Genomic DNA, 23,321 nt, shown 5'->3' on the forward strand with positions numbered 1-23,321 from the left:
CCCCTACCCTACTTTTTAATGTTCTGAGTTTGTTGCAATCTTCTTGCTATTCTGTTTTCCACTCTGCTTTGTTCACTTACAAAAAAATTCTTGAATTTTTTTTAGATATCATTTTGGTAATCTCACCATTCTTACTGTTGATCAAATAATGCCAAACTTAGTCACTCGTTAGCTATTTAAGTTTGGAAAGATCAAGAAATTCCCCTGACCCTTTGTTTCCTACAATGGGCGTAACTTTAGAATGGATTATTTAATAGAAATTTTTGAACACTCAGCAAAGGATGTGAGGATGACTTGGAGCCAGTGTGACCGTTGCAATCCCCTACCCAACCACAGACTCCATAGGGAGGCATCGTTCTGTTGTGTGTACCATTGTAGTTGCAGCCCAATTTGGTAGACTATGGCATATGATGCATAAAGTATACCTGGATTTTAGCAAGATATTGATCAATTTGTATATAATGTCTTTTGGGAGAAGACAATAGAGTTAGATTACAACTTAGTTACTTCAGAACCTGGGCCACAGTGGTCACTCAAAAAATATCTGTTGGGAAAAAAAAAGAAAAGCCTCTGGGGAGAAGCTGTATGGCATGGTATTGCGCTCCTACTAAATTTTTTTCCTTGAGATGAATGAAGACATCCACAAATTAGGTGACGGCAGACTTAGAGTTCACCAAGAGCTCGATGGGCTGATGGAACAGATACGAAATAAAAAGATGAAATGTTAAAAGGATAACGCAAATACTCAGCAGCTAAGTTCAAAAAGTATAAAAGATAGAGACTGACAAAAATGTATTTTTCTAGTAGTTAAATATGCAATGTAAATTAGATGAGATGTAGTTAATTGCAAACGATGTGAATCAACAATAATGTGATGTGGCTACTAAAATATAAATGTGATTTGGGGCTGCATTAATAAATGATTAACCTTGGGTCTGTGGTTCATGAAACCTCTGACATTGTATACATAATGCGTATATGTGTACTTTTTTTTAGGAGAAAGTGTTCAGACCTTTTATTAGATTCTTAATGAGAACAGCAACTCACATAATGTTAAGATCTACAAGTTCAGAAGAGGATAAGTAACAATCCTATTTTGTACACAAGTCAGGTCAAAGTACAGTTGTACCATTATAATCAGTTCTTGGAAATACGTTTCATGAGTGGCAGTGGGATAGTGAAAGGTCTGAAAATCTTGATTGAAGGAACTGGAGGACTAGGCTTGGAAAGAAAAGATTTTAGAGATACTGCGTATGACTACAAAAAAATAAATGGTTGTTTCAGATAGTACTGGTGAGAATGTGAGGAAATGGAGATTCTAATAATCTAATAATCTAATAATCTGTTAGTGGGTGTGAAATGGTATGATGTATTGCATGGCAATTTGGCCTGCTCAACTTTTTTAAAATGCACATTTTGTAGGTAATTTAGAGAAATTTTGTACACAAGTACATACGCACAAAGGACATATACAAGGACATTTACAAGAGGGTTTACTCTAGCAGGTTTATTATTGCTGGGAATTAGAAATATCCTAGGGGTTTATACATAGTCAGATTGTACCCTTGATACAATTATGGAATACCATGCAGCAGTTAAAATGAAAGAGGTAGATCTATGGGCTCTGACGTGCAAAATATCTTTGATTCAGGGAGGGTTAAGGGACTCTTTATTTGTATAAATTTTAATTTTTATATAAAAACATATTCAAGTGGTTTTTAAAAATAAGAACAAACAATAAGTGGAAGTTATAAATGAGTAAAAGTGAATAAATAAAATTTTAGAGTATTTACATATGGAAAAATGGTTAAATTCATTTTTCTATATAGCTCCAGAGAGAAAACAGGGGAAGTTGTATCAGACGGCTTATTTTAATTCTGTGTAAGGAAGTATTTTCTAGGATTAGAAATGTTCTAAAGTGGAATTGATTGCCAGTTATTGGCACCATCCTCATTGGAAGGGTTGAAACAGAGCTTAGATAACCAGCTCCAAAGACGTTTTAAAAAAAACCGTCCCATTCAATGGGAAAGATTACTTCTAAAATAATTTTTAATTTTGTGAGTTTATGATTCTATGGCTAGATAATGTCTAAGTGCCCTTTAGGGTATAAATACCGCAATTCTGATTTAGAATTCCTTGATCTAGCAACCAGTCTTTTATCTCTCCCTATCCTCAATTTATCTCTATAATCTTATTTCCTTTCATGATTTCTTCATTTTAGGCCAGCTTTTCCCAAAGTGTGGGAGGCACACCACTGGTCGTTCAGAGGGTGATTTTAAGTGCTACATAAACATGGCATTAAATAATATTGAGTCACTGAATTATCAACTCATTGGGGGTAAACAGCTATCGCCCTTTTCAATGCTTTTGATTGGAATCAAGGAGAAAATTGTTAACATTTTCTAGCACTTGATATTTTCCCCTTTTAACCAATTGAGAGAAACTTGGGCTTTAAATTTCAGTCATAAACAATATATATCTATAGTTTAATAATATTATTTTTTATTTATGTGTTGTGGTTGCCTTCTGATTTTTGGTATTTCTGGCATAAACTATTGGTTACTTACCCAATATCCATTACTTTGCATCCCTTCTTTACTAAAGGAAGCTCTTTATTATTGGTAGTGGCAATGTACGCAGCTAACAGACTATAATGTCTAGCCTTCCTTGCAACTAAGTGTGGTCGTGTGTCTTAGTTCTGGTCAGTGAGATAAGCAGAAATACCATGTTTGACATCCAGGAAGGATGCTTAAAGAGAACTGATCCATCTGAGAGATGCACACTTTCTGCCCTAGCCCCATTCTTCTTTCCCGCTTCTTGTATAGATGAGATGGCTGGAGCAACTGCAGCTTAATTGAACCACAACAGAATCTTGAGAACAAAGGACTCATGCTAAGCAAGGCAAAGCAGAAATATAGAAGGATACTAGTCCCCAGTAACCATAATACTACTGTTGCTAAGATTGGATTGCCGATCTCTTGACTACTTTTGCAGGAGAGGTTTATCTGTTTAGGCTGTTGTTATTTTAGGCAGGTATAGAAAGGAACACAATCCTAACTGATAGAGCAAGTATTATTTGTATTCTAAGTATGTCAGTGATATAAAATATACTTCTATAATAAATTTATTTCATTGGTATACCATCAGGGTCCATTGGACCCAATTTTAGTTTTGGAGTTTATGTTTTGAACAGGTTTAACTATTTGTAAGGACTGATACCCATGATTTTTATTCTTTCTTCAAAGCCTTCCAAAGAACAAAGAGAAAATAGGCACTTCTTTTAAATAAGAAAAACTCATTCAACCTTGCAATTACTATATGGGTCCATTAAACCATTTGTAAATCTAAGATACATTATGAGATCTTAGTGATTTTACAATTAACATTTTTTATATCTTGGAACATTTTGTTAGTTCATCTTAGGAATTATTTAATCATTACTCATCAATTATTAACAGCTAGGCCAAACAGACTGAAATAATAAGAAAATGTTAAGGGTGATGTAATCCCCTAAATTCGAGGCCCTCTGAAGAATGATATAAAAGTAAAATAAATCACCGTTATTCAGCTTTCTTATTATGTTGCCCAAAGTATTGTATCATATTTCAAGAGAAGACTGAGACATCATCTTTGTGGTCTGCTTTTAGCTTTCCTTGAAACAGTTGATAATTCAGAATTTTACATTTTCTGCCCAAAATGGCAAAGGGAAGAAATAGGTAGAGGAAGCTGGGTCAAAATTATAAGATGAATCAAAAGATAAATGCAAAGAGGCAGATAGCAGCATTCTAGTCTTGCATGATGGTGGTGAGAATGCTCATATAAGCAAAATTTGAGATTATGAGTTTTCAGATGGAGATGTCCAGCATGAATTTTCTCAGACTCAAAAAATGATGAGTGAATGATATATTTCCAAGGATGCAAAAGAAAATATGGCATTCTCAGTTTGTCATTCAACCAGGAAGGACTTCAGTATGTCAATATTTTGCAACAAAACTCACAAAAAGGATGTGTGATAATACTATTTCATCTTTTATGATGCTTGTGCACCAAAATTTACTTGATCGAACAAGGCTTGCTATGTTTAAATTCTTATAAAATTTTAAATAAAGTTTTTCATTATCTATTTATTCCTCTACAAATTGTTTATAAAATAACTTAGAACATAAAAAATAAAAAGGCTCATTGGACTCGGATCATAAATGATGATAGCTATTTTTCCTGGTGTACTGAGGGTTAAGTGGGGATAGCTAGTAAATTAGATGATAAATATTAAGTTAAGAAAGTACGTGTTAATGTAAGTGCTAGAATATAGCAAAAAAATCACAAAAGAGGTTATTACATGTATAGTTTGGGAAACATCACATCAAAACCTGTTTTATTTATTCTAACTTGGACATCCCAAAAGATGTTTTTGTACACTTGTTGATATTTTTCCTCTATTTAAAATTTTTTACTACAATAAGTTATTGTTTATTAATGGGTATGGGAAGATGAAAAAGTTCTGGAGATGAATGGTGATGATGTTTGCCCAACACTGTGAATATGCTTAATGCTTTTGAACTGTACATTTAAAAATGGTGAAAATGGTAAGTTTTATGTTATTTATATTGTACCACAAATTTAAAAAATTTAAAAATTTCTTGCCTCTTCTCTTCTGACAGTCATGTATGTTAATCAAATTAAAACTCAAATTGCCTTCAAAAGAATGCTTTCATTTATGACTGGTTTCATTCTTACTTATGCCTTTATTTTGGATGTTCTACATGTTTTTGGAAAGAGTAACTATTATATGGATATTGTACTGTATGGATATGCTTATATAAGAAAGGGGATACAGCATGTAGAATCCTACATCACTCATTTGGACACTTGTATACAGTGGAGCCTGTATCAATTGAAGCACACTATATTATACTATTTTCAATTAATATCTATAATTTATATATATCTAATTAAACTAGCAAATGATTCAGTTCCCAAATTCTCATAATTTTTTTGTACAATGCGAGGTCTTAGGAGGCTACTACATATATATGGCTGAGACGCATTAACTGCTGAGTAGTCCCCTTTGTGCTTCTCCAGTTTCTGAGTCAAGCTGCATGTAACGAGATGCTGAGTTCTTCTTACATTTGAATATTCAGTATCCAAGACCCACTAGAGTCCAAACTTTGCATCTGTTCCTTACTTGTGTGATTTTCCACTGGTTTAATTTCACCCCACACTATCTGTATTACCACCTACACATACATCTGATAATATTTTATATTTTAGTTTCTGGAATTTGATGGAGGGGTCATAAGTCCATAGGAAGACTCATTTATGAAAATTCAAATAAAGATCATTTTAATTAAGACCAGGAGCCATGAGAATAACAGCACAATGAGAGATAAAACCAAGTCCACATCAAAATTAAGTTTCATTTGAGCTATTGAAGTTTATTATGAGCAAGTTTCCTCATAAACTAATTGTCTTAAGTATACTGCATTATACCAAGATGTATGGAGTTTGCATAATGAACTGTGACACAGGAAAAGCGTTTTATATATTCCCTTTGAAATTTCTTTGTATTTGTATGCTTAATGTTACCGGCACATTTTTAGCTAGACTCCAGTTTTTCCTGGGAAATTGAAATGCTTTTGAGCTCTATACATTGCAGGGATTTTCCTGCAATTTTTTAAAAAAACATTCCACCAATGGGGTCCTTTCAGAACACCTACAGAGGATATAAAAAATATATTGTAGTGCATTGTATTGATGTCAACAGAACTGTGTGTTTTCACCCTGGTGTGATGTCAGAACAATGCAGTGCATCTTTCACTGTGCCAACTCACTGGAATAAAAGACCCATTCAGAGAGAAACCCTTGGATGGTCACAGTTTTCAGGAGTTTTTATGCATGGCCACACAAGCTTATAACTTTAAATTTTTCTTACAATGCATTATATTCTCTTCCCATTGCAGCTAAGCTTTCATATTGAAAAGTGAATATTTTTATATATAGCAGCTGAAACATGTATTCATTCTTTGGTTAAAAAAATAAAAAATAAATATGTTTTGTAGCATCGTTTTATCCCAAGGCCAGAGTTAGCACATTTCATTCATGCTACTTTCTAAAACCCCTGGTGTTAAGATTGGCAGCAGAATGTAGACTTCATAGATCCCACCATACAAATTCCTGAACCCCCCAAATAGCAGATGTGAATTTGGATGGTACTATGGATGCTTTTGAGACAAAATGAAAACATTTTTTATTTAGATGTAGAAAATAAATGTAAAGCATTTCATTTTAGGTAGCTGGAGTTTGGGGAGAAAGAGAAAATAAAGCATTCCGCCTTAGTTCATGAGTTCTTCTCCCTCTCCTAACTCTTCATGTTGTTGTTCTTGTTACACTTTTATTTCCCTGATTACAGAAGTCAGTTGTGATTATTGAAGATATTGGAAAATAAAAATAAAAAGAATAAATTAACCACCTTGGAATGCCCTTTCCTATACCACCCAGAGATGTCCGTTGTTAATATGTTGGTGTGCATCCTTCTTTTGGAGTATATATGCTGCAAAAATGGGTCATATTGAACACAGTGATATTCTAACCTCATTCTAATCAGTATACAATGAACCTTTTCTTGTTTAAGTGAATATTCTAAAGCATCATTTTTAATGACTGTAAAGTGTTTCTTTATAGATGAACTATAAGTTTTAAAGCAATAGCTTGATTATGACATTTATCTTATTTTTGTTTATTGCTATTTAAGACGTTTTTTTGATTCTAAGCCCCTTTCAGCTGAATCACTATGTCTCTGCCCCACCCATATTCCCTGATTGATGGACTGTCGGGCTATTCCTGTTTGTTTTCCTGTTATAAACAAAACTGCCATAATCGTCCTTGGAGATATGTCTTTTTGCACAAGTTGAGTAAATGAGTAAACTTTATGGTACGTATCTTTGATTATTAGTAAGGCTGAACTCTTTTTTCATATAATTATTTAGTTTTGCAATTATTTTCAGTTCGGTTTAATGTGCTCATATTAGGGCATCTGTATGTTTGAGTAACAGCTCATGCCTCAATGAAGGAGAAAATAATGGTTGATCCAGGAGCAGGACAATTCTGAAACCAAGAACTAAGGAACTTCTATCACAAGGAGACCAGGATAATAGTAACCAACCTTTATATAGCTCTGTTCTAAAAGCTTTATATTCTTTGGCTTATTAAATCCTCTCAGCAACATGATGAGAGAGGCATTATGTCAATCCCTGCTTTCTAATGAAGAACTGGGGCTCAAGGACGCACACAACTTGCCCAAGGCCACATAGCTAGTAAGTGGCCAGGCCAGGGTGTGAATTCAGGCAGTGTGACTTCTGAGTCCAAAAGCTTCCACAAGGGGTCTCCTGAGTCTGCTGTCCTTTCCCCCAGGACAGCCATGGACACTTGCTGAAGGAGTCTGCCCCAGGGTCAGACCAACAAAGACAGAAACAGTTGCTTTTTTCTTGAATCAGAGTCTTAAAGTCTTTGGGAAAGTGGAGGTGAGAATGCTGCCTCAGAAGCACTGTGGGGGCCTCGCTTCTCCACAGTAGAACTGTGAGGAAGACTGGCATTGTTTTTGGTGACAAAATCAGTATCACTGAAAACATTTCTAAGCAACCGTTTCAAAATGCTCAATATGCTATGGAGGCATAACATAAGTTGTGTAAAGTAGTAACGTTCTCAGTCTCTGTAAAAAGACATCCTTACCTAGAAAGGAGTAGGTTGTAATTACTTATTTATTTTTTAAAAAATACAGAGTGGTATGTTACTGCTTTATCTGATTTAATTATGCTTACTTCTAAGTTGTAATGTATCTGATGAAGAGCTGAATCAAGAATTAGAAATGTCAGTTATGTCATTTTTCTTAGTGTTATCTTTTATCTGCACTCGGAAATTTTGTGAAGTTTAGTTAAAACTAGGTAAGTCCACCTGATGCAATATGACTCTTTAAATAAAAGATAGATGGTGATTATCCTTTGGCTTCCACAATTGGTTAAATTAAGAAGACCAAAAGGTTCACCTAGGGTTCTTGTTATCCCTTTATTTCTTACTAGTTTGTTATCTAAGATTTAAGGGTAATTTGGGGAGGAGTAGAGGGAAAGAAGATGAATCCAAAACTAAATATTGGTAAGAAACAAGTCTTACACGTGCAGGTTGTGATTTGTACATGGGTCTAAACTGGGATTTGAAGTGTCTGTAGCTACCTCTATGAGGAATAATATTAGAATTATTAGAATATTAGATATATTCTATTATTAGATATTAGATATTATTAGATATATTAGATATAATAGTATCTAATATTAGAATGTTAGAATATTAGAATAATATATACGGACCATCATAACATTGATCAGTGTCCCCTGCTCATTTGCAGGGAACTGGATTTATGAGGTGACCCTTGAGAGGAAAGGTTGGAACTACAGACTATTTTGCCTAAAACCCTGTGTCTTCTTTAGTTCTTTTTATCTGAACAAATGGCATACCAAACAATTACTTAAGCTAAACTAGAAATGACCCTGTCCTTCACGTCTCACGTTCAATAGATCTCCAAATGTTGGCAATTCTGTTTAAAAAATGCACCTTGATTCCTAATTTCCTCCATCTTTGCTGCCACTATCTTCAAACTATTATCTCTTACCTGGACTTTTTTTTGTTAGCATCCTAACTGGCTTTCCCACTTCTATTCCTACTGCCCCACCATCAATTTATTAACTCAGTTAACTTAAATGATCTTTTAAAAAAAATTAGAATTAAAAATATTTTAAATATTGAAATGATTTTAGACCTATAGAAAAGTTGAAAAATAGCGCAAAGAGTTCCTGTATATCCTTTACCCATTCTACCCTAATGTTAATGTCTTACATAACCAATTATGGAAACCAGGAAATTAATATTAGTGCAATACTATTAATGAAGGTAATGGACATTATTCAATTTTCACAAGTTTTCCCACTAATGTTTCTGGCCCAGGATCCAATTCAGGATCCCACATTACATTTAGTTGTCAAATCTCTTTAGTCTCCTGTAATTGGTGATGGGTCCTCATTCCTTTTCTTTTATGGCCTTGACATTTTTGAAAAGTACTGGTCAGTTCTTTTGTAGAACTTCTCTCAGTTTAGGTTTGTCTGTTGTTTTCTACAATTAGATTGAGGTTATGTATTTTTGGCAAGAATTATCATAAAAGTGACGTTGTCCCCTTCTCAGTACATCATATCAGGAGGGCTAAATGTCTTGTTAAAGATATAAATTAGATCATGTCCCAAATCTTCAGTGGGCTTCCATTTCTCTGAGAGTCAAATACAAAGTTTTCTAAGACCCTGCAGAATCTAGTCTGTGTACAGAACCTAGACCCTGTGTACTTTAATTCATGCCTCTTTGTCAGGATGAATACAAATGAAAAGTAAGAGCCTTAATTCTCCCTGTTGAAATCCCATTCCCTATTCTTAGAGCATTTACTTTAGAATGCTTGTAAGTTCTTTTGCTCTCTCTTTGGAATGTATGTAAATCTTTCGTAAAAGCTACATAGACTCTTGCCAGCTTTAGGACCCAAGAATGTCTTTCTCAAGGACCTGGGAACCATCTCTTTAAAATGTTATCATCACAGAAGATAGAGCCCCTTTGCCCAGTTTTAGTGGGAGTGTAGGAGCCTAAGTTCAGCCAATGCCTCTCTCCAAGTTACAAAACTGCTTTTCGTCATAAAGAGAAGTTATTTTTCCTTTGGATAAATCCAATTAGCTAACACAGATGGTCACCCCAACTACTAAGTAAATTTAGGAAGAACTGTATATGACAAATGGTGCTGTCAGGTCCTCTTCCTTGACTAGTTATTGTTTATCTGAGAACATGTATGTAATGGATTGTAGCTGTTTGGCTATATAAGAGGGTGAGATGTCTTTCAGTCTTTGTAATCTCTTAGCAGATTGTCTGTAATGAGAATCACATTCTGGCTTAATGCTTATTCAATAATAAAATTGTTTCTTTCTCTTCTAAGTTTGTGGAGAGGTTTTTCTGGATTGGGAGAAGATTTTGTTTTTAATTATATTTCTCCAACACTCTTCTCCAGTGACTCACTATGGCTTTCTTTTGTGTCTTGAAACACACCAAGCTGTTACTTGCTGTAACTAACCTCTGCCTGAAATCCTCCACCTTCCTCCACCGCTTTATATAAGCAGTTCCTTCCCTTCTTCAGGATTGAGCTCAGAGGTGATCTTCCTAAAAAGGCCCTTCTTGACCACCCTGTCCAAAGAAGCCACTCCTTTCAGGAACTCCATAGCACATCAGCCTCTTATATCTTGCAGAGTACTTAACACAATCTGTACTTACTGTATTTATTTACTTGCTGACTTTTTTATAGTGTGTTTCCCTTGATTAGAGTGCAAACCAGGAGGAAGGGACTCTCCTCCAACCCCCAAACCCTCTGTCTTGTTCACAGCAGAATGCCCCATACTAGAACAGTGCCTGGCACCTAATAGGTGCTGGATGAATGTTTGTGGAATGAACCAATCGATGAATGAATAAGATAGGCATGATCAGCCAGTCAGGGTAGTTGTATAATGAAGATATACATCTGTTTTAATCACATTCCTTTTCAACTTGGAGAAGTCTTAAAAAACTAGTTATAGCAGTGTTTGTATTTAATGAATGTGTAAAATAATTATATAGAGGAAACAATAGATGAGTGCGATACATGAATATACCTTCATATTGAATAAAAATAGGTCAAATGCTTGTTTTTCAAATGGGAAAATCTGCAATTTTTTTTAAAAAAATGCTCAAATATTTTAGGAAATCTTTCATGTTAATTCTGGATACAGCTGGGGCCATTTGAATTGTAGCATTGACTAATTGGCCAGTGTGAACATCAATTAGTCCCGAATAAAGAGCAGGAGATGAATGCCAAGAGGGAGGAAGTGAGGATTCACATCATTTAGCAAATCTACTAGGAATCTTCACCTCCTTAGAGAGGAAGCCTTAGAGGTTATGCTGACATTTGAAGGAAGGCTTAAAACTGTGTTTCTGAAACTTGGGCATACATTAGAGAGCTTATTTAAAACTGGTTGCTGGGCCCCACCCTCAAAGTTTCCAGTTTGGTAGGCTTGTGGCGGAGCCCAAGAATTTGCATTTTTAACAATTTTCCAAGTGATCCTGTTACTGCTGGCCAAGGCACTGCACTTTGAGAATGACTGCTTTAAAGTGTTGCATGACTAGAAGAAGCTAATGGGGTTTGTTTATAACATTCTTTTGGGAGTTGACAATGCCTTGTTTTAAAAAATTAAACAAATGTTACTGTTTTTTTAATTGCCAAGAAAAATGGTCCCCTTTTGCAGGCTCCCCTTCTCAGGCCCCTATCTCTATAGTTCAGCTCTTATTTATTGAGCATGTACTAGTTACACACATTATTTCATTTAATCATTATAATCGTGTACAAAGGTAAATATTATTATCTCCATTTTACCCAAGAAGAATTTTAAGCTTCACAGTGGTGTGATTACTACCCAATGGTTCACGTATGGTCAGTGATAAAGCTGGAATCTGAACAGGGCTATCTGACTCCAGGATTAGGTCTCTTTTCACTATGCTGCTTCTCAGCCTGAGAAAATTCAAACTAATTTTAATGTAAGACTAATTTAAATGCCTTGAGGTGTTATAAGACTAAGATGGAAATCACTCATTAGCTTGAAGTAAGCCTGATCTGACAGAGAAGGCTGGTTAGATTAAAAAAAAAAATGTCCTAATGTGAAGTATAGTATCTAGGTGCATTGTTACCCAAGAAAGATGGTGGACTGATTTACCAAGGGGGTCAGAGTATTTTAAAGTTAATTCCAGAAAAACACTCATTTTCTATATGAGTCTGAGTAATTTATCTAATAAGTTGCAAAACAAATGGACTTTTTTTGTCTAATTGCCTACATGTTCAATGAATTCTGTCAAGAGACACTGAGACCAAGGAGATTCTCCTTAATATCCCAGAAATGTATGGGTCACATTGAAAGTCTCTGAAAAACTAATAGCAAGAAGCAAATGACTGAGTTCATAATTGTTTCCCTTTCTCTAAGCCAAAATTGATGGCCAGTAGGAAGGCATTGAAATCCAGTGCACACTGACACTATTTATAAGGTCTTGATATTTTAGACTTGTATTGCACCATTCATCCTAGGATCATAAATGTGGTTGTTAAAATTTATACCATATTAGTCTGATTAACACTGTGATGGGTAAAAATAAAGGATTGAGGAGAAATATTTATTTCACAAGGGTAGGAACTTTAATATACAGAAAGCTGCATAAATCTGCAGATGTTCTAATTAGATTCAGCTGAACTGCTTCGGAATGCAGGATAACATGGATTTACTCTGCCAACAACTAAGAATAACTTTTCTGATGCAAAAAATGTTCAAGTTTCAATATTGAAACATAAAATACCCCAGCCTAGGGACAGATTCTTTTCATATAAATTTCTTCATTGGCTCAGATTCCTCCAGTACTTACGTTACTTCTTTATGATGAGACTTAAACAGAATTTGCTAAGTGGTACTATTCCTAGGCCCTACTACCTGGAATCCTATTTTCTGTTAATAGTTAAACATTAACCTTAGATTACTAGAATACTGTCAAGCAGGTTATCAGTATGGTGCTTAATTTACAATCAGGCAGCAGTTTAGGCCATGAGAAAATCTGGCTTGTGAAGAGGATGACATTAAGGAATCAAGGGAATGTATTTCACAGGGTATTTTTGTCAGTTGATGTCTGGTTCTTTTTCTTGAATATATGTTTGGGTTTTTTAAAAATTTTTTTTTGTTGTTGTTGTTGAGGAAGATTAAGGTTGAGTTAGCATCTGCTGCCAGTCCTCCTCTTTTTACTGAGGAAGACTGGCCCTGAGCTAACATCTGTGCCCATCTTCCTCTACTTTATATGTGGGATGCCTACCACAGCATGGCTTGACAACCAGTGCATAAGTCCGCACCCGGGATCTGAACTGGCAAACCCAAGGCTGCCAAACCAGAACGTGCAAACTTAACCGCTGAGCCACTGGGCCAGCCCTGAATATATGTCGTTTTTTAATCTCAAGAAGTTATTCCTGTGTGCTGGCACGGTAAATACATGCCATTCTGCCTCACAAGTAGTTCAGCAAATCTGATCAGAGCATTTGCTGAGGCCCAAGTTACAGCCAGGGTGATGCATGTATCCTCCGGCACAGGAATACTACTTGATCCCCAAAGGCATGGGAATCCCTTTGGTGTCTACCTTCAAAAAGTTCCTTCAGCAGCAGAGGCTTTATACTTCCATAGAGCCTGGCTGTCAGATTCAGCCAGGCATTTCCATTTAACTGTTTCAGCTTTTGGAAGACAAGGTTAAGGAGAATGTTCCTTTTCAAAAGATGTCAAGGGGGAATGTGAGAAGGCAGTGTCTAGAACCTCATGTTCCATCAACTGCCCCTTAGACAAACCAATCTTTGGTCAATATTCGCTCAACTACGATTGATAAGCCAACCTATTCTCCTTAATTAAAATATTGGCAGGCAGACTTCATGTGAATTTATGCCCAGGATTCATTATAATCTCCTTGTTTTATGATTTCCCATTTTGAATGGTGAAAGGATAATTTCATAAACCCTTCTGAAGGAGAGTCTCTGTAAATGACAGTTTTATCCCCTTCATAATCTTTTTGGATCTCTTCGAATTTGTGTGGAACAAAAAAAATACATTCCCCAAATATGCTGTTTTAATTTATTAATAAAAACAATATAGTTGTGAAAGGTGTTTGCAGGAAATTGATTTGAAATAGATGTTACCATGGCATAAGCATTGGTTTGCGACATTAGGAACAATGAACATAGAAAATCAACATTATTTATGGACTTACCAGCTACCTATTACTGTAGAATCTGAGTCAGGAATATTATAAAATATGTAGACCCATGTCCCGCATTTACATTTAACCCTTGGTTGTCCAGTATCTAAGTGACATTATCTTGTTTCTCTGTTAATCCTACACATAAAATTATATTTAAAAAACTTAGCACTGATGTAAAAAAAAGAAAATAAAACAAAACTGGTTACTGATATAAAAAACCAAACAGTACCTATAACATAAAAGGAACTCAATAAATGCGAGTTCCCTCAGACCATCCTACATCCCCCTTCTCATTTCTTGGGCATTTTCCTTTCTCTTCCATCAAAAGGTAGGTTGAGAATAAAAAGGAGATGGAGTTGAAATAAACTTATTAGAATGCCTTGCAGTGCATCATACAAGGAAATCTTGGCAGATGGGTTTCAACATGGGTAAAATGAGTTCAAGAATGATTAGTGCCTCTTCTCGTTCCAAGACAGCTTTCTCTATTAGCATGGATACTGGAGAGGCAGCTGCTCGGGTGGCAGAGTCTGATATGCCAGAACTAGGAGATGTCCCAGGGTGAGCCAGCTCCTCAACGGTGGTCAGATGTTCTCAGTCCAAGAAGGCCAATCCCTCAACTCTGTTTGGATATGTCCAAATGGTGGTCACTTCGTCTCCCCATGACTGAGGCCCTGGTCATCTGGGCTTCCGAACTATCATAATAATGTTTCAGGTTTTATTTATTCAATTCATATTGAATGTCACTGGGACATCAAAGGCTGACCCTAGATTACTCTTTGAGTCTCAATTCTGAGTTTATTCACCAAGCTAGGTTTCTATTGGGTCACTGTCCTAGCTGAATACACAATTTTGCCTTTATCACATGCTGCAAGGTAAATAACTTGTCTTTTACTCACCATCATTTGATACCTCTAGACAAGAACATCTGGTCCCTGTGAATTGAATCTTAGAAGTAAAATTGTGTTGGTATTAGAGTGATACGTGTACTTGAATCTGGCAGAAGCACTTTAGAAATAGCCAACACCTTTATGGGAAGAGAGAAGAGACTGTGTTCCCTTTCCCTCTTTTGAATTAAAGGAATTACATTGTACTGGCAGGATTTCCTTCAAATCTAGGTTTCTACACTGATTCTATCTCCCTTTGTGCATTTTCTCTTGCATATAAGCTCGGTTATGTGGCACATATCAGAGAAGAGAGTCTGGCTTTTGCCATTAAATCTTTCACAAGTTAACTGAACAAAAGAACGACTTTTCAGATTATTATCTCACTAACCATATCTACTTCCATGTTAAACAGCATCTACGTCACTTTGTACTATCTAGACTTGACAGTCTAAACAGAGTTAATGCTCATTAGCAGGCTGGAGAGGTTCCTTGGATCTTCTTTGCTGGGTAGTGTGATGTCACGGCTTCCCTCTTCTGATAGAATTTGGAAAGAGGCTGAGACTACAGGTCAGGGAGAGGGACATGCACTAGGAAGCAGCCTTATTGTCCCCTCACTTGGTAACAGTCTCACAGTACAGCAACACATTCAGCTCCCAGGATAAAAGCAGGTGTTTGGCTTTAATTAAGACCAACAAAGACTTTTCTGTTCTCAATAGGCTTATATTTTTAGACACTAAGGTAAGGAGGAAGAGAACATTATCCCGTTCTGTGCATAAAAATAAAGATTCAGCATGAACTGCATAATTAAGAACTGAAAGGGGGAAAATGCAATTCAATTAAAACTGACAGAATAATACACGGAATCAATGGCTTTATTTGGTGTTTAATGACGATACTGTTTTCATTTCATTATACATGAGTCATAACCAGCTTTGCCTTAGTTTAATTGTATTCCTTACAGAGTAAACTGAAGTATGCAATTTGCAGTAGACTCATCAATTAAAAAGAGGCTTATTTAAGATTATCATAAATGGATCCCTGAGAATGAAACCAAATTTCTTACAATCCAATATATCAGTTTATTGGAATGATGAACAATTTTAGGCAAGGGGGTAGAGAGGCATCGGTGGGGGAGATGAGGAGCAGTGTGCAAAGGATAAAGTCCAATTTCCATGAAAAAAAAATAATGATAGTAACAATATTTTCCAGTGGGGAAAATGATATGGCAATATATTTTTGATCCAGTGAGCTGAACAAAACACGATGAGATTTTAGGTTGGAGAGGAAATTCAAGATTGAGCTGCCTATATAAAATGAGTCATGGTATTGGCATAAAATCAAGTGTAACAGGGAGATAGCATTTCTATATATGGCCTTATAGCCATAGAGACTTTAAAATTGGGACATGACACCTAAGGAAAGCAGAAAAGAGAGATAAGTGTTAGAAGTTAGGCTACTTGAGTATATCATGGAATTAATGGTTGAATATAGGACATTTTGCTGTTAGGCACATTGATCACTCAAAACTTCTCAGACATTCTACTCAATAGGCTAGACACCATTGCCAGTGCTCTGTGAATCCAGCTGAGGACCTAACTGGGATTAGCAGTGAATAGTGAGTCAAGCTCTGACAGGTTGGTCTTAGTGAAATGTGTCTATCTTATGTCTTTATTCCATTAGTTGTGTGAATAAAAGGTTCATATTCCCCTTGACTAAATTTCAATTGTACTATGTAAACAAACAGACTAAGAGACTCTCACTTACCCATGACAGCCTGCTTTCCTCAAGAGCTAATAATGGGTCAGGTCTGGGGAAATGGAATTTTTCTCCTTGTCAGGGAGTCAAAGGAACCATCCTGTCCTCCCTGGATGATGAGTGCTGGCCACCCAGGACATGCCTTTGTAGGCTGGATCTTCCCATAGTAAGCCCAGCCTTCTAACTCATTTCTATTTTCTAATATCAGAATAATCTTCTTTCTCACTGGCAGTGCTAGACCGACTCTCTATGCCAATGATTCCTTCATAGTGACCTGGAGTGGACAGAGGGAAAGTAAAGCAAAGAGAAAAGTACATGTGCAGGAGTCTTAAAGCCCGCAAAGCCAATAAAACAACACTTGTGCTTTGTAGATGTGGCAGATGGTCTCAAACTCGTAGTAACGACTCATCTTTAAGAATCATTTTGTGTCTTCTTACATACTTTTGCTTTTCTTTTCTCTTTTTTTTTATTTTTGGACCTTTAAAAAAATGTCAACATGTAGGTCAGCAGAAAGATTTTCAGATACTTCCATGGACTATCCCTTGAGTTAAATACTTGACTCAAATTTTCATCTACATAACCAGGTGTATAGGTAAATTGTACCTATAGATACATTAATTTTATACATATATAAATAATTTTAAAGAGATCCAAATTAAATTGCTAGTACTATTTTCAGGTTCTAGGATTATTGTGGGCAAAATTACACAGTTTACATAGGATGATTAAAAACAAGAGCTATCATTTATAAAGCAGGTGAACCTGTGCAGCTACAGTAAATAAGACATGTCCTATGTATGATTTAAATACTGACGGTGACAAATACACATTGACTCATTCAGACTTTCTTATTCATTCCAGCTGAAAACAGCACTATTCAATTGCTGGACAGCTACACAGGCTTAGAGATGTAGTTAGTTGCTGTGGAACAATAAAGTATGCTGCCCTTTTTAGGATTCAAGCAAATGACCTTGATCTTGTTGCACTATAGTTAAGCTGGCAGATCAAGTGAGTCATAGATGTAAGACTGCATATATGTTTGGACTTGTAGTATTCATTCATTCATTCTTAACTTCTACATTCAACAAGTATGTTTTGGGTGTCCTATGTAATTTACGCGTTATACCAAATGCTAGGTACTTTGTCTAATAAACACTAGATAGCAGTTACTATGTCCCAGACATTGACTCATTTAATTGTCATAACAACTTCATGAGGCGTGTTTCCCTCATTTTACAGATGAAGAAACTGAGTCACGGAGAGTAACTTGCCCAAGGTAGCACAGCTAGGAAGTGCAGAGGTGAGATTAGAACCCAGGCTGGCTAACTCCAAAATCCCAGCTCTCAACCTCAAGACAGATATAGTCTGGTCTCCTGGAACTTATTCTCCTGAGGGGATACAGACAACAAACAGATAGACAAAGAGAAATTAGAAACGATGAGCTGTGATAGGGTTATGAAGGAAACAAATCGTGATGAAAGATAAGGTGTGGCTAGATAATGTGATAATGTGTGGCTGGAGTGATCAGGGAAGGTTTCATTGAGGAGGTGGTATGTAAACTGAGGCAGGAAGGGTGAGAAGGAGCCAGCCAAGTGGAGGGCTGAGAGAGTATCCAGGCCAAGGGAAGGTCAAATGCTCAAGGAATTCAACAGGGGCCAGGAGGGCTAAAGCAGGCAAGGTGTGCTTGTTGCCTCAGGAGGAGAGTGAGCCAGAAAAGGAGGAACCACACAAAATGCCTGGAAGGAACTGTACAAGACAGAGAAAACGATTCTCTCACATGAGAAAAATATTTCTTGGAGTATGGGGACTTTGCATGGGGATGAGGAAGTATATGGAGGGGAAGTAAGGAATGCAGAGATGTGGGTGGGTCCCAGAGAAAATCTTAGGGGAGTGGCCAACCATCAGGAAACTCTAAGATGCTGAGATTGGGGTGATCTGTTCCCTGTGCCGTGGGTAGATGTCCGTAGAAGTATCAACCCCCTCCCTGAGCAGACGAACTGACAGTATGTTAGAGCTAGGCAAATGGGGTCATGGATAGCTTCACAGGCACTCTGGCACCCAAGCATGGCACCAAAGTCCAAAGAGTTCCTGGGTCCTCAGGGACACAAAGATTGGAGAGAACCTCCAGGCCTGAAGGGAGTATTCAGACCGTCATTAGGGGTGTCTCGGGGAGGCTCTGGGTAGAAGAACAGCAAATATCCTCAGCAATGTCTTGCTACTGTGAAAGCTGTTCCCTCTCCCCAGAAAGCTAGGCCAACCTCAGGAACAGTGGAGTTGCTGATTGCTGGGGATTAGTTCCTTACTATCCTCACAGAACAGAGACTCAGAGGAAGTGGAATAATGGAAAAATAAAGTTGATCTTTTGCACATCTGAGTTTGCAGAGTGAAGCTCCTACTTGCTTCTTGTGGTATTATCTTCCGATTTGCTAAAAATTCATCTACAGCAAATATCCACACTGTGGTTTGACTACAAACCCTAAGATTAAAGCCAAGTCATTTGCAAAATCATCCCATTTGCAACAACATGGATGGAGCTTGCGGGTATTATGCTAAGCGAAATAAGCCAGACAGAGAAAGACAAACATCATATTTCACTCATATGTGGAAGATAAACACATGGACAAACAGAGCAGATTAGTGGTCACCAGAAGGGAAGAGGGTGTGGGCTAAAGGGGTAAAGGGCCACATATGTATGGTGACAGATAAAAACTAGACTATTGGTGGTGAGCACAATGCAGTGTATACAGAAACTGATATATAATAATGTGCACCTGAATCTACACAATGTTATAAACCAATATGACCTCACTAAAATAAATTTTAAAAACCCGACAAGTCATTGGGGGACAACATATGTAACCTGTGGGAGAACTATTGAACAGAAGTGAAGTCAACTTGCGGAGGTCACTGTTGATTTTGGAAATATCAGTGGACTGTGATGAGGCTGAGTTTAAGAAAGTAAAAGAGAATGTTTTATCTCTGGGCAGACAAAAGGTGGTCTTCAGAAGAAAGAGAGGAGTAGATGAAGTACTCTTAGAGGTTTTTAAAAAAATTGTTTTTAATTTTTAGTAAATTAAGTTATTGATTTTTAGAAGAAAGGGGGAGTTCTGAAAATAATTTTTATGGTTTCTAACTTGGATTATGATTTTTCTAAGTGAACTAATATTTACTCTTTCAGGAAAAGAAAGGGCAGTTTTAGCACCACCAGCTAAAGTGAGCGAACTCTTCTTTAGTCTCTCTAAGAAATGGCTATCCAGGTAAAAGTGAATCAAATATCCCCTCATTGATGCTTGCTTCTAATTTGCCAGTGACGTACCCTTCCACATGCACATGCACACACACACACACACGTACACACATGGGTGGAGATACTGTGATGCCTGAGGACAGAGTGGGGAACCAGACTTCACTACAAGGCTGGTGCACAGAAGATGGTTCCTAAGACTATTGGAAAAGTATGTGTTCTCCTTTTTTTTTTTTTTAAATTTACTTTGCTTTTTTATAAAAAGAAATGAATGTTTTGTCATAGAATATCTTCATAAATAGATCACACATCTGGCAGTGTAGACATAAAGGGTGTTCTGAGGGTCACAGGAAAAAACCTGAGAATGGAGGTTAGGCTTGGAGGGTGCCCATTTGCTTCTTGAAACAGACATCCATTATTGGGATTAATGTCTGCGACTAGGGGTTGGATTAGGAACCAGCAGCCAGAGACAGCTGCTCACACACCCAGTTATATGAAAGTCAACAGAGTCATGCTTATTAACGTATTTAAAAGGAACAGCCTTGGGCTGGCCCCGTGGCCGAGTGGTTAAGTCTGTGCGCTCCGCTGCAGGTGGCCCAGTGTTTCGTTGGTTCGAATCCTGGGCACGGACATGGCACTGCTCATCAAACCACGCTGAGGCAGCGTTCCACATGCTACAACTAGAAGGACCCACAACCAAGAATATACAACTATGTACTGGGGGGCTTTGGGGAGAAAAAGGAAAAAATAAAATCTTTAAAAAAAAAAAAAAAAAAAAAAAAAGGAACAGCCTTACTGTTATATGGATAACTAATAGAAGGGAGAGACGTATTTGAAAAGGTTAAACCCATTGTACCGGTTAAAATGGTTTTATAATTTTCTCTAGCATCGTTCACCCGATTGTGTACCAGCATAAAGTAGAAGAATGCTAGAGGCAAATGAAGACAGGAGGGGGATGATTAATAATGAGAATGGCATCTATGGATTAGAAGTCATAGGAAGTTGTAGGATTTTTATGGTGAGAGTACTTGAATAAGTAAGCAGAACAGATTGGAGGTTGTGATCAGAGGATGGGGTCTTTTTGATTTTGGAAGTTGAAGGTGGTTCGATTTTGGAGTTGGTGAGCCTGGAATATGACTGGGGTGTCAGTGGCTCAGATGATGTAAAAGAGAAGATCATCAGAGGTAAAGAGCTCAAGGAACTGAAAGTCCAGAGTTGGGATGGGTCATCCATATGAATGTAGGCACCAAGATAGAAGGCAGTCATTAAGGTGCAGATGAAGATGACACCTCAGAGTTAAAAATTAATATAATAATAGTTAATATTTATTCAGTGCTTACCAAGTGCAGGCACTGTTCTAAGAGCTTTATATATTATCATTACTCCTATTTTATAGATGACTGAAATGGGGCTCACAAGATTGATAAACTTAGCCAAGTGACGTTGCTTGTCAGTGTCAGAGCTGGTTCTCAGACCCAGGCAGTCTGGCCCCAGCATGTCCATTCTTACCACTGTGCTCTGCTGTACCAGTGAATAGTGCAATCATGGCAGCAAACAGGAGGCAGTGGGTATAGTGTAACCCTTAAAGAAACAGGAGGGTTTGCAAGGGGAAGAGGAAGAAGTAGTCATGAATAACTCAAAGTCTTGGCCTTGAGGTATGAGAGAAACAGCCTCCTCTTAAGATGGTTGCAGGTTCCAGATAGCAGTTTCCTCCTGGGAGAGCACAGATTTCTATTAAGGCAAGAAGGAACAGTCTAAGAAAAGGTAAAGCATGTTGGAAGTCTCCAAGGCCCAATGGGATGGTGGACAGATAGGCAGAGTGAGGAGCTGGGCAGATACACAGACTCTATGGAGATGAGGATATTGGTGATAATGGCCACGTGAGCTTGGGCTTCTGGCAGCAACTGTGGTAAACACCTACGGAGGCCCTGAGGGCTTTGTTGCACTGCCAGTGAGACAGTGAGTGGTAATACATTGGAGGCACTTGTTTACTAGGGCTGCTGTAACAAAGAACCACAAAATGAGTGGCCTAAACAACGGAAATTTATTGTCTCACTTCTGGAGGCTGTAAGTCCAAGATCAAAGTGTTGGCAAAGTTGTTTCTTCCGAGGGCTGTGAGGGAAAATCTGTTCCATGCCTCTCCTTTAGCTTCTGGTGGTTTGCTGGCAATCTTTGGTATTTCTTGATGTAAGGAGCATCACCCTGATCTTCTTTGTCTTTATCTTCACATGGCATCCTCTTTGTGTGTGTCTGTGTTCAAATTTTCCCTTTTTATGATGATGCCAGTTATATTGGATTAGGGCCTGCCCTATTCCAATATGACCTTATCTTAACTAATTACATCTGCAATGGGCTTATTTCAAGATAAGGCCATGTTCTGAGGTCCTAAGGGTTAGGACTTCAAATATGAATTTTGGGAAGACACAATTCAACTCATAACAGTCAATGTCAGGGGCACTGCTCACTCCTGGCCACTCGCATTCAATTCAATATCTGTCCTGAGCACCCGAGCATTTAAGACACCTTACTAGGTACAGCAGGGAATATACAGACGAATGGAACAAAACCCTGGCTTCAAGGCCCTGGAGTTGGAGGGTGTATAGGGAATGGGTAGAGTGTGAAAAATTCAGATAACTAAAACACGAGCAGGATTGATAAATGCTGTAAGTGAGATACAAGCAGACTGTTACATAAATTAGAAGATTATATGAAAAGGGGAGTGGGGCCTTGGAGCTGATCTGGCTTATTTTTTATTATAAGTAAGGAATCTCATTTCCAGAAATGTCAAATGACCTGCTGAAGATCTACCAACTGTAAGTCTGTTCTTTCAATTACACTACGTATGTAAACACACTTGTAGACCTATTTTCTACTGTGTCAAATGTCTTTGAAATGCATTTTAAAAATTATTTTTATATAACTGGTCAGGAAAAAGATTATATGAGTTTAGGAACACAGTGAAAAATAATGTTTAAAAGAAGTCATAGACATTTATATCCAGGAAAAAATGACTGAGCTGTTGAGTAAATATTGACTATAAATCTTCAACCACCCACTATCCACAGGTGCCAATCTGCCTACAGTTATCCACAATTTATATAATATGTATTCGATGCCAAAATGCACAGTAAGTTTCTTGAATCCTTTAAAAATAAAACCATTAGCCACCTTGAACCACTATAGTCTTCTTCTCCCTCAATATCTTTCATCTTCTTAAGTGAGATTAGAATAACCTAACTGGGAAAAATGGGTGGGCTCTGCACATAGGCCTGGATTCTTCACTGCATTGACAGATAAGAACCGATTATTTCTAATGGAATTCTAAATTTTAAAAATACAGTGTTGAGCTGGGAGCCATGGAAAGAAAGTGATAACTGTGGGGAGCAAAATGTCTGTCCTGAGTTTCCTAGATGGTTAGGAGTGGATTTGGTGGGCATTGTAGTATATGGTATGGAAAGCCTATGAAAAAAGAGAGAAGGTAAGATGAAGAAGAAATTGATCTTCTCCTTTTGGGTTTATAGTGAAGTTTCCCCAAGAAAGTGGAACTATATTAGGACTCA

The 23,321-nt window shown here is 37.2% G+C and overlaps 1 protein-coding gene across 3 annotated transcripts in view; it reads right to left on the reverse strand.

Annotated features, from left to right (window-relative positions):
- Positions 1-23,321, reverse strand: part of CDH20 (cadherin 20) — a 199,605-nt gene that overhangs the window by 119,333 nt on the left and 56,951 nt on the right. The gene's annotated exons all lie outside the window — the stretch shown is intronic.

The sequence above is a fragment of the Equus asinus genome, chromosome 7 (genome assembly GCF_041296235.1).
Source record: "Equus asinus isolate D_3611 breed Donkey chromosome 7, EquAss-T2T_v2, whole genome shotgun sequence".
Lineage (NCBI taxonomy): Eukaryota > Metazoa > Chordata > Mammalia > Perissodactyla > Equidae > Equus > Equus asinus.